This window comes from Cryptomeria japonica, chromosome 3 (assembly GCF_030272615.1).
Source record: "Cryptomeria japonica chromosome 3, Sugi_1.0, whole genome shotgun sequence".
Taxonomy (NCBI): domain Eukaryota; kingdom Viridiplantae; phylum Streptophyta; class Pinopsida; order Cupressales; family Cupressaceae; genus Cryptomeria; species Cryptomeria japonica.
The window spans coordinates 760,198,533-760,212,362 of NC_081407.1; the positions used below are offsets into that span (position 1 = coordinate 760,198,533).

The window sequence follows — 13,830 nt, forward strand, 5'->3', positions numbered from 1 at the left end:
ATGGAAATTAGGGGCTCCCCTTGTGTAGAAAATTTGCTTCCATTGTAATTGGACTTTAATTCTGCTCAAGTTTGGCTTTGTGCTCTTGTAATTGGACTTTCATTCTCTCTCTCTCTCTCTCTCTCTCTCTCTCTCTCTCTCTCTCTCTCTCTCTCTCTCTCTCTCTCTCTCTCTCTCTCTCTCTCTCTCTCTCTCTCTCTCTCTCTCTCTCTCTCTCTCTCTCTCTCTCTCAATCCTTTCTTCCCCAAATGGTGTAGAATTTTGGCTTCCTTTCTCCCCCTTTGACATCAATGACAAATATCCACTTTGATTCTTAGTCTTCAACTCTTGCTCCTTTTGTGAGGAAAAATTAATCTACTAATACCTTTTGTAATTTTTTTTCACAATACCACCAAGACTACTTCCAGTGAGGAGTCAACACTCCTCCTCAACATATACTAACTTCCTCTTCATTTAAGAGGAGGGAGATACCACTCCTAAATTCTAGCCAAGATATTAAACTGTCTCCTTATGAAAAGGTTTTGTAATGATCTCTCCTTTGTTTCAACATATTCTATCTTCACTTATTTCCTTGCAACCTTCTCTCTTAGATAGTGATACTTAATTGAGATATGGTTTTTTCCATTAATGTGTTACCCAATCATTTGAAATGTTTATAGTACGTGTATTGTAACAAAGGATACGCATGGGTTCTTCAAATTCAGTCTCCATCTGCTACAATTTCTTTTTTATCTATAAAACCTAAATGCAACAAGAAACTATTACAATATATTTTGCTTCTACCATAGACTAAGATATGAAATCATTATTTTAGCTCAACCATGATATAAGGCTATCACCAATAAAGAAAGCTATGCCACTTGAACTGTTCTTTCTATGAAAGACCATTTGGGAGAAGAGAAGACATTACCTCAACAAGCACAAAATTTAATGTAGTGCTTCAAATGTTCATCAATATATTGCTCCATATGTGTAGAAAAGAACACCATAAGACCATTCCTATAACTTCTTCCTCCATCTTTCATTTACAATAGTGTTAAATGAAATAAAGTGCTCAACAACTGAATCTGTATCAACCACCCTCCAAGAATACTACTTACATAGAAGATGCTTGTTCACCAATGATATGGTGTGGTACAACTTTCCTAACTTTATAAAAAGGGGTCGCAGAGGATTCATGTACAACATTCAGGAGCATTAAATTTCCTAGACATAGCCAAATAAGACTACCATATTTCCTATCTAAGACAACCCAATCTTCATCCTTCATGCCTGTTGTTTTACTTCTAGTGAAATCTTTCCATAGATCTCAAACTGACTAACCCTGATAGCACAGAGGTTCCATTCCCATACCCAGTCCATAAATAATAGAATAGCTTGTTACGTTTTTAAGGCCAATTCAACGAGAACCTCTTGCCACCTCCAGATCTCTAAGGTAGCCCAAGAACTATAGGGATATCATGTGTCTCACGTAGAAAAGCAGTCCCATTACTACCACTAGCTTGATATTCTACCAAGCATCACCAGCTCCTCGACAACCTGCATAAAATATAACACGCCAACTAAACTAAATCCAACTCTAGTTTATATTCTTTAAATTTGGTAAATACAAAGAAGCTCAATACCGACCTCACAACATGCTTTGCAACAATTTAACTGGTCATAGTCAAGATGGGTATGAGACACTGACCATCTACGTGAAACTTTAATTAAGGCTAAATCTCGACGTTATGTGTGCACACTTGAAGAGTATCTCCATGCTTTTTCACAAATAACAAATTTCTCATGTGTAAAAAAAAAGTCACATGGCTTTTACAACAATCTGTTCTGCATGGTTGTTTTTGCTATGTTGTTCAACGATAAAAGATCAGAACAAACTCCATATAGCACATGTAGCTTTTGAATTTGTCATGGGACGTGGGATCCACATTTCCTTATAGTTGGTGGTCTCCTCCATCCCTCATCAACTAAAATTATTTTCGTATCACAAATCTAAATGTAGTTTTTAAATAAAAAGAAAGAAAAGTTTTTGCAGCCACATGAATTTGCATGGGGCCATTACATCATTTGTAAGCTAGAAGGCTAGAACAACCTCGTTTCCAAAAGCAGATAAAATCTTGACGAAAGTATGCTTAGAAGAATTAAAGGAATAAAAATGAAATAAAAGTATAGTTATTAGTTGGGGATGGAAGGCAAGCATGAACAATGAAATAATCATGATGCTCAAGTAGTCAAATTTCGATTGTTGGTACTCCCTTATTTGGTAAAAGTTCAAAATTAAGGACCTTTAGGAAGGCCATTCAAGTTAATACGCCCCTCTTTTCCAAGCAACTTGCATAATTTAGCTGATTTTACCTTTGATATAGAACTATAAGGTGAGAGCTTGTCCAATTCTAAGTGGAAGGTACAAGTCTAACACGAATATGATAGTAGAAACATACCACACACTAACAGTGATAATAGAAATACATGTAAAATTTAATTATTAAATAATTAGATATGAACAAAATATGGTTGAGACAATGGTTTTCTAGAATTCTCCCACTTATTTCAAATACCTTGCAAAAGCATAAAGGGAATATTAGCATATAAGTATTAAGGACTATGAGAGCATTATATTTATTACACCATCTAATGTTATTTGTGCTTACATGCTTCATCAAATCATCTAAAACAATCACCAAAGAGTCAACATTTTCAATCATCATCCACTATCCTCAACCATATGATGAGAAAAATGGTATTGTGCATCTATATGCTTCATTTATACATAAAAAATTGGGTTTTGGCCAAGCTAATGACACCTTGACTCTCACATTGAATTTAAACTACTGCTTGAATAAGGCCAAAAATTCAACAAAAACTCTAAAACCAACTCGCCTCCTTATAGGAATTACTAATTGTCATATACTATACCTCTACAATGGATAAATGACTACAACCCATCACTTGCTCATTCAAGTAATAGAAACACTAAATAGGCTAAAGAAATAGCCACTAGTAGATATTTTATGATCTACATCTCCTATCCAATCTAAGTCAACAATCCCTTGTGAGTAATCACCATAGTAGAAGATATAATAATTTATAGTGTTCTGCATTCACCTTAAGTCTCTCTTAATTGTTGCTCAATGCTCTATGCCAATATTAGCCATATAATAACCCGAGGCTCCCATTACATCACCAATGTATAGCTTTATGTAAAACATAACATAAATTAGAATATGAAGTAGACTAGTGTAAGGAACATGCAATATATATTCTACATTTAACGGTGAAGATGTATATATTACCTAACTAATAACTTAGTACCCAAAAAATAGAATCATTTCCTACTATATAATTCTCCATACTAAAATATTACAACACAAATTCAACATACATAGTCTATCCCAATCAAACATTTCTTATTTCTCTCCCTTTTCAATGCCTAGGATCCATATAGGAACCCCTAATTGTTTATGTTGAAATGTAATGAAATTTGATATACCATATCTCTAATCATCCATTCATTGTTACCAAATATCAGCATATGATCTATGCATAAATTGATAAAAAGAGATTTATTACCATCATAAAGTTTTATTTTTAGTAATTAAATAGTTGCTAAGGGGCCCAACACCCAATACAGTAGAAAGTAAAGTCTATAAACAACATAACACAAAAAATAGGGGAAAGAAGAAACAATTATCGGCACTCTGATGACTACCATCTAGTACATAAAACCAACCCAACCAAAACCAAAGTCCAATATCCAACCAATTATATAGGCAACCAACACAACTAGGAAATGCACTAGATTATAACACAAAGCATATGAATTAAACTTTTGAAACCATAATTTTGGAGATCATTGGACACCATATAAGTATTTCTTCAATTTTTATGCCAATGAATCCTTTCCTTTTACCACATAGTAGTTGTTAGTGTAAGTTTTTTATTTCCATATGTTAGGGGTTATTCTTTTTCCTACAAATATTATTTAAGCTTCTTAGTTTTATTAGGAGTGGTTAATGTGAATAAACATGGAAAAATACATAAACTACATGTACCACTTTCTAACACATGAGTAATTGAGTCACACACCCTCTTTTTGCTTGTTGTGCCTCCTTCCATAACTACTAGTTTGTTCTTACCTTTACTAGGTTATAGGGTAATTGATTTTCTCACCCTCTTTTGGCTTTTATGCCACTAATTATAGCTTCTTTTCTATCTTCACTTAAGGAGGTTATGCTACATATTTTGACATTTATCACGTGGGTAAAACTTCCCATATTTTATGGGTAGTAGGAGTTAATGCACCTATTGGTAGCTTGGTGAGTGTATCAAGAGTATTCTCAAGTTCTCTTGCATTGTCTATATTATTCTTTCATTTCAGAATTTGGCTCTACTATTTGATATTCGATTATCTATTAATTGTAGTTGCATAAGATCTAGGTCAGACATGAGATTCTAGCCGGATTATCACTTCCCAAAGAATCTAACATGGTATTGGAACTTGTTGTCTAGTACAGTTAATTTTAATATCTAGTTTTTAATAGATTTGAGACTAACTGATAGCTATAATATTAAAAAACCAAGTATTCTCTTCTCCTACATCATTGCATAGCCCTAATAATAAGTACAACTTAACAAAAGAATAAGTATCCCTATAATCTACTTTGCATAGTTATATTCTTGGGAGGTTTGTGTGATTGTAGCATTTAGGTAATTTTGGCAGAATTTTCAACATTTCCAAAGCATCCAAAAGGTTGGATAAAGTCACAATTGACTTTTTTTTCAAAAAAATCAAAGCTTGGAGGACAAAATTACAAATCAAATGTTAGAATTTAAAAACTTTTACAGGAGCCATTTTTAATTTTGCATTAGAAACTCATTTTTCAGTCACTAGAAAGAAAAAATATTTTTGGCATGCAAAAACCATTTTTAATAAGTTTGGCACCTTCCCTAATTTCAATCTATGTTCTCCTACTCCTATTTCCATAAATGAATATATATCCATTCTTATCTATATCCTATCTATATTTATATTCATGCATTCCCATTATTTTTTGTCCTATATTTGCATACATTTACCCATGATCATTGTATTATATATCTTTTTACAATGGACCATTTTTGTAGCATTGAGGATTGATCTTTCTTGGCTTGAATGTTAAGGAAAAATAAATTTGTTTCAAATTTTAAAATTCTCCTCTTTCCTCATAGCCATTGGGAGTTGAGTCTGCAAAACATGGAATTATCTAGTATCGCTTCAATTTAAAGACATTAATTGACCATTAAGCAATCATTGACTATTTGTTCATATCTAGAATGAACTTATGAACATTTTCATTTGGAACTTTAAATGGAATAAAAATATTGTATCAAAATCAACATCTAAGTATCTTTATCACAATCAAAAAAATATTCTAATTAAGGGAGTAGGAGAACATGACCATTGATTATTTCACTATCTTTATGATGTAGTTATAAATATATCAAGTCCTTAACAATCAATGAGGAGTATAGAATCTAGAAAATCAAAGAGAAAAAGTATATATTGTGATAGATAAGGTCTAGAGTTACAAATTAGACATGTATAATATAAAATTAATCTAGAATCACATAATTAACTTAAGTTCAATTAATATTTTGTATATAATCTTTCACAATGAAAGTTTTCAAATCATCTATTTTTGATATAGAAGTGAGTGGACTATACACTACATCAATATTATCTTCAACATTAGTGTAATAAGTAAATATCCATACCCTTAGGTTTCTTTAAAAAAATCAATTTACACCATTTATTTTTTTCAACTTTCAATCTATTTAATCTAAATTAATATATTAAAAATTAATTATATTTACTTTTTAATTAACCTAAATGGAAAGGCGACTCTACTCTAAAATATCTCACTTTCTATGAGTTAATTATACTCTATTTTATATTAAATAAAATAGTAATAGAAAAATTAAACTCGAAAGGTCAATACAAGTCGCGTTAGAGTGAATTTATTTAGTTGTGTCATGTGCAATTATACAAGGTGTGTTAATAGTTAAAAAATAAACTCACACAAATTAGTTTTCTTAAATACTGGTATAGACATAAATTCAACTATTCACGTCTATATACCGTAGTCCTTGTGAAGCATAGCTTAAAAATTATTTTTAGTGGCAATCAAAATAATAAAAACCATATTGACTTAACGTTCCACCACTATGCTTCAAATTTGTGAATAAGATACTAATATATTCCCCTTTAGTAATTAATGATCGGAGTGCAAGTGAGAACACCTGAATTTGTAGTTATAGAGCCCACAATAGAGGAAGGTCTTGCTTCCATACTCAAAGCTTTGGCATAGTTTGAGGATGCTCCAACCCCTGATGCTATGAAGAATGCCCCATTTAAAATTAGATCTTCCACTGATCTCCAATTACCTTCTGTTGAATCTTTGGGCTTTGTCACCTGCACATTACCCATACCATAACTATTCTAAATCCCTTGAATACCAAATATATAAGAGACGTGAGTTGTAAGGATCTTTTACCTACTTTTGGAATAGATTATGAGGAGCAAGGAATCTATTTACTTGGCTATTAATGCTGGGGTTTGCACTTCCCCCGATTGCATAGATTTCCCAATGGGTGTAATCATTGTTCACCACATGGAAGTATCCATGTCAACATCTGCATCTACATCATAAAATTCATTTCTTAAACTTAAACAAATAAACGTCAGCAAGTTGTATTGTGTTCTTCGTAAAAGAAATACACAGTAGTTATAAAATTTTATTCAAACCTAGGCATTAGCTGAACAAGCCCTTCTCCAAAGTGGTTGAATGCAACTGTTACTTGCATTTTGACGTCTTGGGTATAGGCATCATTGTGTCCAAGAAGCATCACCTACAAAAATAATATATATACCTGACTTGAGAAATAGCACTCTACCGACAAGTTTATTAATACTAACATTTATTTATGTTTATGTCTAATAATTGCCTTTTAGTACCCTACTGTAAGATCCATGTGATAAAAGTATAATAGTAAAACCTTTTATAAATAAAGTAAATTTATGGCAGACCAAACAAGCAGTTTAAAGCACCTTGTTATGGTGAGTAAAAAATTTGTTTGAAATGGTTATAGTAGTGGGACTCATTATGGCGTCGATTAGTCCATCTGCGCAGCTTGACAGCAAACAGTGATCTACCCAAATTGCACTTCCTCCAAAGATAGAAATTCCATCTTCATCACTCCTGGTTTTGTACCCATAATGAGTCAGGGAGCTCCTCACATTTGTATTTCCTACAGGCTTACAGTCATGGATATGGATGCCATGTATGATGATATTGGTCACATATTGTATTGTAATGCAAGGTCCATTTTCTATATGAACATTGGCGCCTCTACCATCAATTGTCTTGTAATTTTTAATGATAAGCTCCTCCTTGAGCTAAATAACCATATCTCTTTGGAAAATAATCTAGCGAGGCTTGATTTGAATAATAGTGTGTCGCAGAGTGCCATGTCGAGGATTGACCAGGTCACCGTCATTTGGATTTGTAACTATATAAAATCTCCCATTCTTACCTCCGATGGCATTTTTGTCAAATCCGATAGCACAGTTAGCTAGTCTCTTTCTATTATTAACCCAGTAGGGATCACAACGCCAACAATCGTCAATGGGGTTCCCCGTTCCACACGAACTCAGTAGTTCTTGAAAATTGTAAATAATCTCAAGTGTCTAGAACATATGCTAGCTATAAAAAAATGCTAGAACTTTGAAGTTTTATTAATTAAACTGACTTAAATATATTTTCTTTATTCAATTTATCTTATATTGAATCTATCTCAACAACGTCAATTATTAGCTATCCAATGACATGACGATATGGCGAAAATAAATTTTGTCTATAACAGCTACGTGCCACTATAGATAAATGAATAATAGTATAGAACATACAGTAAATAAAATTCCGAGCAACATCATAAGAATGAATAGAACATATTATAATAAACTTTGCGATTTAGCATTTCATATTAATGTACTGAATGGAGTAAGACATCACATTTCATTTCCATACCACCTTTAATAAATTATCTAAAGCATCTAAAATGCAACATGCTTACCATTCTAAAATCTCAGCTACAAGCTCCGGTTTCTTTTAGTAGTCTTGTATCTTTCTTGAGGAATGAAGGGATTAATGTATCCTTTATTTGGTCATGTCTTTTGAGCTCCTTACAGGCTTATCATGAAACTTTTTTGTTGTTGCATCAATTTGTCTATCTTCTTCATGCTACCAATAGTTACATTTGTAATCTTTTCATGCACCTCTTTATTGTTTCTTCCCTTTGTTTAGAGCATTACATATAAAATAGTCAAAGGTCCCAGTTTTTATTTCAAGCTTTTTCTTAAGCACCTTAATTTTATTTCTTACCTCTTCTACTCATCAAAATCCTTCCTAGTCCCAACATATATTAGCCAAAATTTCTCAACATGTGCCAACATTTTTTTAAATCTCAATTTCACTAATTCTATGACCATGTTAGATTTTGATGTCTTTAACTCCATGCTTAGTTGTTTTTCTCTTTCTCTAAGCTTCTCAGTCTCTTTTTTCAAATGATTTTTTTCTATAGAGACTTATAAGAGTGTTCTCAAGAATAATTGGATGCATCAACTGATGGAAATGGGAGAGGCCTTGAAGAAGATCCCAACTTATGCCTTAGCTACATATTTTCTTCTCTCAAGTATTAATTATTTTCCTTGCACCATGTGTTTTACTTTATTAATTTTTCCACATGAGCTTTAGTAAAATTTGTTGCATTAATTATCAAGTTATCTGCATCCACTAGATTTGTGTCCTTAATTATTTGGACAAGAAGTTGTCCATAAATATTACTTGGATCATATATTGTTAGTGGCCTTTTTCCTATTTGGTATAATGCCCAAACAAATAGAGATTTATCATCAATATTAAATCTTGATCTAGTCTAAATTTAATCAGCAACATATGCATTTAGTTTGACCTAGATATTCCAATTAGATTTCAAATTATCAAATACTATGGCTGCATTAGTTATCCATCAAGGTAAAATTGAAACCCCTTCCTCTTGCAGCAATCTTCTTCCCTTATCAAGGGTGATGTCTTTCATCTCTTAATCCATCTTTTCCCTTAACTCTTTAAATATTTGTGGATGTTGCTTTGGCCTAATTTCCTTAACATGCATCCTTGTTTCTCTTCCTTTATCTCTTGCTCTCTTCTTGATTGGTAATGGTTAGAATTTGAAAACTTTATTCCTAGAAGAAACCCCAACACAAGCTAACCAATTTCCTAGCAATGAAACTAATAGTAGCAGGAAATCGAAAGGAGATAGGCTAGAGTTTTTTTCTCAAAGGGTTTAGACTACAATTCTAGTCTAATAACCCCAAACTTAGTTCTATAGAAGTAATTTTAAAATTTATTTTGGATCTATTTTAGGTACTTAAATAGAAAGAAAACATAATACACAATATTGGGCTTGATAACCATGTATCCTATATTTATATCTCAATGCATTAATTTCAGTCCATTATAACTCCTTATACTTTGTATCTTCTATTTATCCTTCCCATAACTCTTCTCTCCTTATAGAATGTATTAGGTTATGAATATTTATATTGTAGCTACTTTAGCTCTTCAAAATTATATAATCATTATTATAATCATATATAGCTATTTAGATTGTCCTATGGGTTATAAGTACATATCAAAGTTAGCTTGGATGTCATCCAAGACATAAGTAAGGTGCATATAGGAGGTCTAGGTTAGTTATTATCATCATGTGAAGTAGTATGTTCTTGTTAAAGCCTATTGGAGCTATCCAAATCCAAGTTGTTTTAGGTGGTTGTCCCCTTATAAAGGAATATTGTTATAAAATATTTTCACCATAACTAATATTTTATTTTTATATTTTAATTTCTTTAATCTCTTTATACTAGCATCCTCATAAATTACATCCAAACCTTTTGTTTCACCTTCAAGCGTAATTATCTTGACCTTTGGTTATCATTGCATTGTAGAATTAACACTCCCATCTAGTTGCTCAACTATAGAAGAATACCCAATCTCTCTCAAGATCATATTCTAGCTATATAATAAATTTCACATTATGTCAATCATAACTTGTATTATTTTATCTTTACCATAACTAAAAAATATACACTTTACTACTTTATATTACAATTTTGACCTCTTCTTTACGAGCACACAAGTACATATGCATCACAACCAAATACTAAAGGATATTTAATTGTTCTCTTTCTTCTTATCCAAACCACAATGTTGGTTTCATCGATAATTGCTAATAAATGGGACCCACTGATTAAGTAACATGTAGTACTAATCACCTCTCCCTATTCTAAACTAGCCCCCGCTAAACATACTTATCATCCTTTCCCTTAGCAAATTACTCATGTCCTCTACAACTCTATTTTTTTAGAAGTTTATGGAGTTGAAATATTACATTTAATATCATTCTTTTTTATTGAATCTATGAAAGTTTACTTATAAATAAATTATTTACCATTATTTATTTTCAACGGTTTGATCGTTTTACTTGCCTAATTTTCTAAAAGATCCTTACACTCTTCAAATTTAATGAAGACCTTGGATTGATTCTTTATAAAATAGACCCACATCTTGATTGAGATATCATCAATTAAAGTAAAACAATACATGGTCTTTTCCAATCAAGCATGTCTACAAGACTTGACACATCACTATGAATAACATAAAAAATCACACTAGACTTAAGTAACTTGAATAAAGTTGAACATTATTTTTTTTCAATAAATTTTATATTCACAATAGTTTGAATCAAGAAAACAATTAGTTAACTCTTATACAAGATTTGTGTTTTAATTCCTAAGACCCTTTACACCAATGTGGCCCATGTGGCCATGCCACAACATATTCCTCTTAGCTAGTAGCTTGGTTTCTAAGGTGAGAACATGTAAACCCATGCAACATTCAACATTACCATAGGTCTTGACATGTGTGCCTTTACTACAATTCCTAAATTCCCTTTTCTATAATTATTGATCTTGTAAGCATACATTAAGAGGTATCACTAAACAAATATGGGTGCTAACATAAAGGTGGAAAAGAGTTCTAAACAAAAGTCCCTTTGCCAAAAACATCACTCAATGAACACTAATTACACTCTCACATCATTTATATTACTACTAGCTAATACGTCTTGTGCCAAACTTGGAATGTGCAAAGCTCCCAAAATAAATTGTATCCTCCTATCAAAAGATCTAATATTAACTCAACTATGCACAACAATACTTGGAAACGATTTGACACTGAGAAAGATCTTTCTACCATCAAATTTCTCATAGTTATAAAATCACTCATGGGGAGAAGTCATGTAGAAAGAAGCACACAAAAAAAATCTTCCATTCATCCTCACATGCATGTGTAAGAAAATCTATAACACATTTTTAATTCAGCCTAAAAGGATTTAAAATATAATTCCTCATTTAATTCATTCTTTCATTTATAGTTCTACTTGCATTCCTTCTTGATTCTAGCTTTCTTACAACATCTCCAACATATTTCCTTTTATTTTCTAGCAGACTCAGATCTCCCTTGAGACTTAGATCTAGTCTTGTTTTCTTATCCTTCTTTTCGTTTCCTTAGACCATCCATTTTATAATCTTTCCAACTTACATCATTTGGGACAAGAGAGTCCACTACCTTATCATGCAAACAAAAGAAAAAAAATTGAATTAGTGCATCAAATGGCCATTGCTAGATTGTCTCATAAGTCTACCAATAAAAACCATAACAAGACCATGCATATATCTTCTTCCTCCATCTTTACAAGAAAAAATATAGTTAGTATACAATAGTATTAAATGCATTGTTCAATAACCTAATCCTTATCACCTACCCTAAAAAAATACTACTTCCATAAAAGATGCTTGTTCACCAATGATTTGGTGTGGTACAACTTTCTAATCATTTCTCAAAAGGTTGGTAGAAGATTCATCTACAACATTCAGGAGCACTAAATTCCCCAAACAAAACCAAACAAGACTACTAAATTTCCTATCTAACACAACCCAATATTCGTCCTGCATACGTAATGTTTTACTTTTAAGGAATGCTTTCCATAAATCTCTAACCAACTGTGCCAAACTACATAGAGGTTCCATTCCCATAACCAGTTCGAAAATAACTAAAAAGCCATTTACATTTGCAAAGCCAATTGAAACAATCTCCCTCTCCTAGGTACCCTAAGAACTACATGGATATCATGCCTCTCAAATAGATAAGCAGTCCCATTACTACCGCTGGGCTTGAGATTCTGCCAAGCATCACTAGCTCAACTACAACCTGCATGAACTATAACGCATCAACTAAATTAAATTCAAGTCTAATCTATATTTATTGAATTGGATAAACTACAAGTAAATTCAATACCGAACTCCCGACGTTGTGGCCAACAATCCAAGTCGTCATAATTAGGATAGGTATGAGACACCATTCATCTATGTCAATCTTAAACCGAAGCTGATTCTCAACTATGTGTGAGCACCTAAAGATTATATGCACGATTTTCATAAATACGCAACAAATTTCTCTCTCGTATAGAAAAAATGCACATGGATTTTCCAACGATCTCTCCTTGTGGTCGTTTTTCCTATATTATCTGATGATACAAGATCAAAATGAAATTCATATAGCACATGGGGTAGCCAACAGATTTTGACAAGAACCCACCCGTGAGCTTTGATGTCTATGTAGCGTAGCTTGTGACTTCTTTCAGAAGTCATGGCTCTTTGTGGGACATTGGATCCACTTTTCCTTATAGCTGGTGGCCTCCTGATCCATTACTAATAAACGAATTTTTTTTTTTTTAATCTCAAATCTAAATATAGGTTTTAAATAAAAACCAACAAAAGGTTTTGCAACCAAATGAATATACACAGGGCCATTACATCATTTGTAAGCTGAAAGGCTACTACGGCATTGTTTTCAAAACAAGATAAAATACTGACCAAAGTATGCCAGAAGAAAGGAGTAAAAATAATAGTCAAATGCACGATGAGTATCGAAAAATGTAGCCCGTGATATCTCATGAGTAAATTCATGCACACCCTCCAATTTGCATATAGTTGTTAGTTCTTTTGTGGGGATGGAAGGCATCCATGCACAATGAAATAATCAAGATGCCCAAGTTTGTTAAATTTTGATTGTTGGTACTCCCTTATTTGGTAAAAGTTCAAAATTAGGGACTAGTCTGAAGGCCATTGAAGTTAATATACCCTCTGTGCAAAGCAACTAGCATAATTTGCATTCATGATTTGACAACTAGAATAGAAATTCAATAATGCAAATGGATATAAATTCCTCACGAACATGTGCAAAAGCAACTCCTAGTTTTGAAGATATACATCTGGTTTTAGATATTATACGCCCATCGATAGTTAGTTTAGAGAAGTAGTCTGTATTTAGTAATTATTATTTTTATTTATTTATTTATTAAGATTAATTATGTCAAATTATTTCATTTATTTATTAAGATTAAGAGGGAATGGATTAAAAAGGTAGCTAAAGAGAAAACATACCAAATGGTTGTAGTTGAATTAAATGAGAAAAAATTGGTGAGCATGATGGCACATTCTTCAAGTGAAAACTTAACTAATGGTACTACTTCATTAAGATTATTTACCAATGAATCAAGGTTACCAAATTGTCTACAATTTAGAATTTTCATTGGGATGATTTAATTTAGCTGATTTTCTCATAGATATAGGACTTTAAGGTGAGATCATATCCAATTCTAGGTGGCTAGCAC

The 13,830-nt window shown here is 32.2% G+C and overlaps 1 pseudogene; it reads right to left on the minus strand.

The window, feature by feature from the left end:
* Positions 1 to 6,244: 6,244 nt before the first annotated feature.
* Positions 6,245 to 12,805, minus strand: LOC131068867 (probable pectate lyase 5; annotated as a pseudogene).
* Positions 12,806 to 13,830: the final 1,025 nt, after the last annotated feature.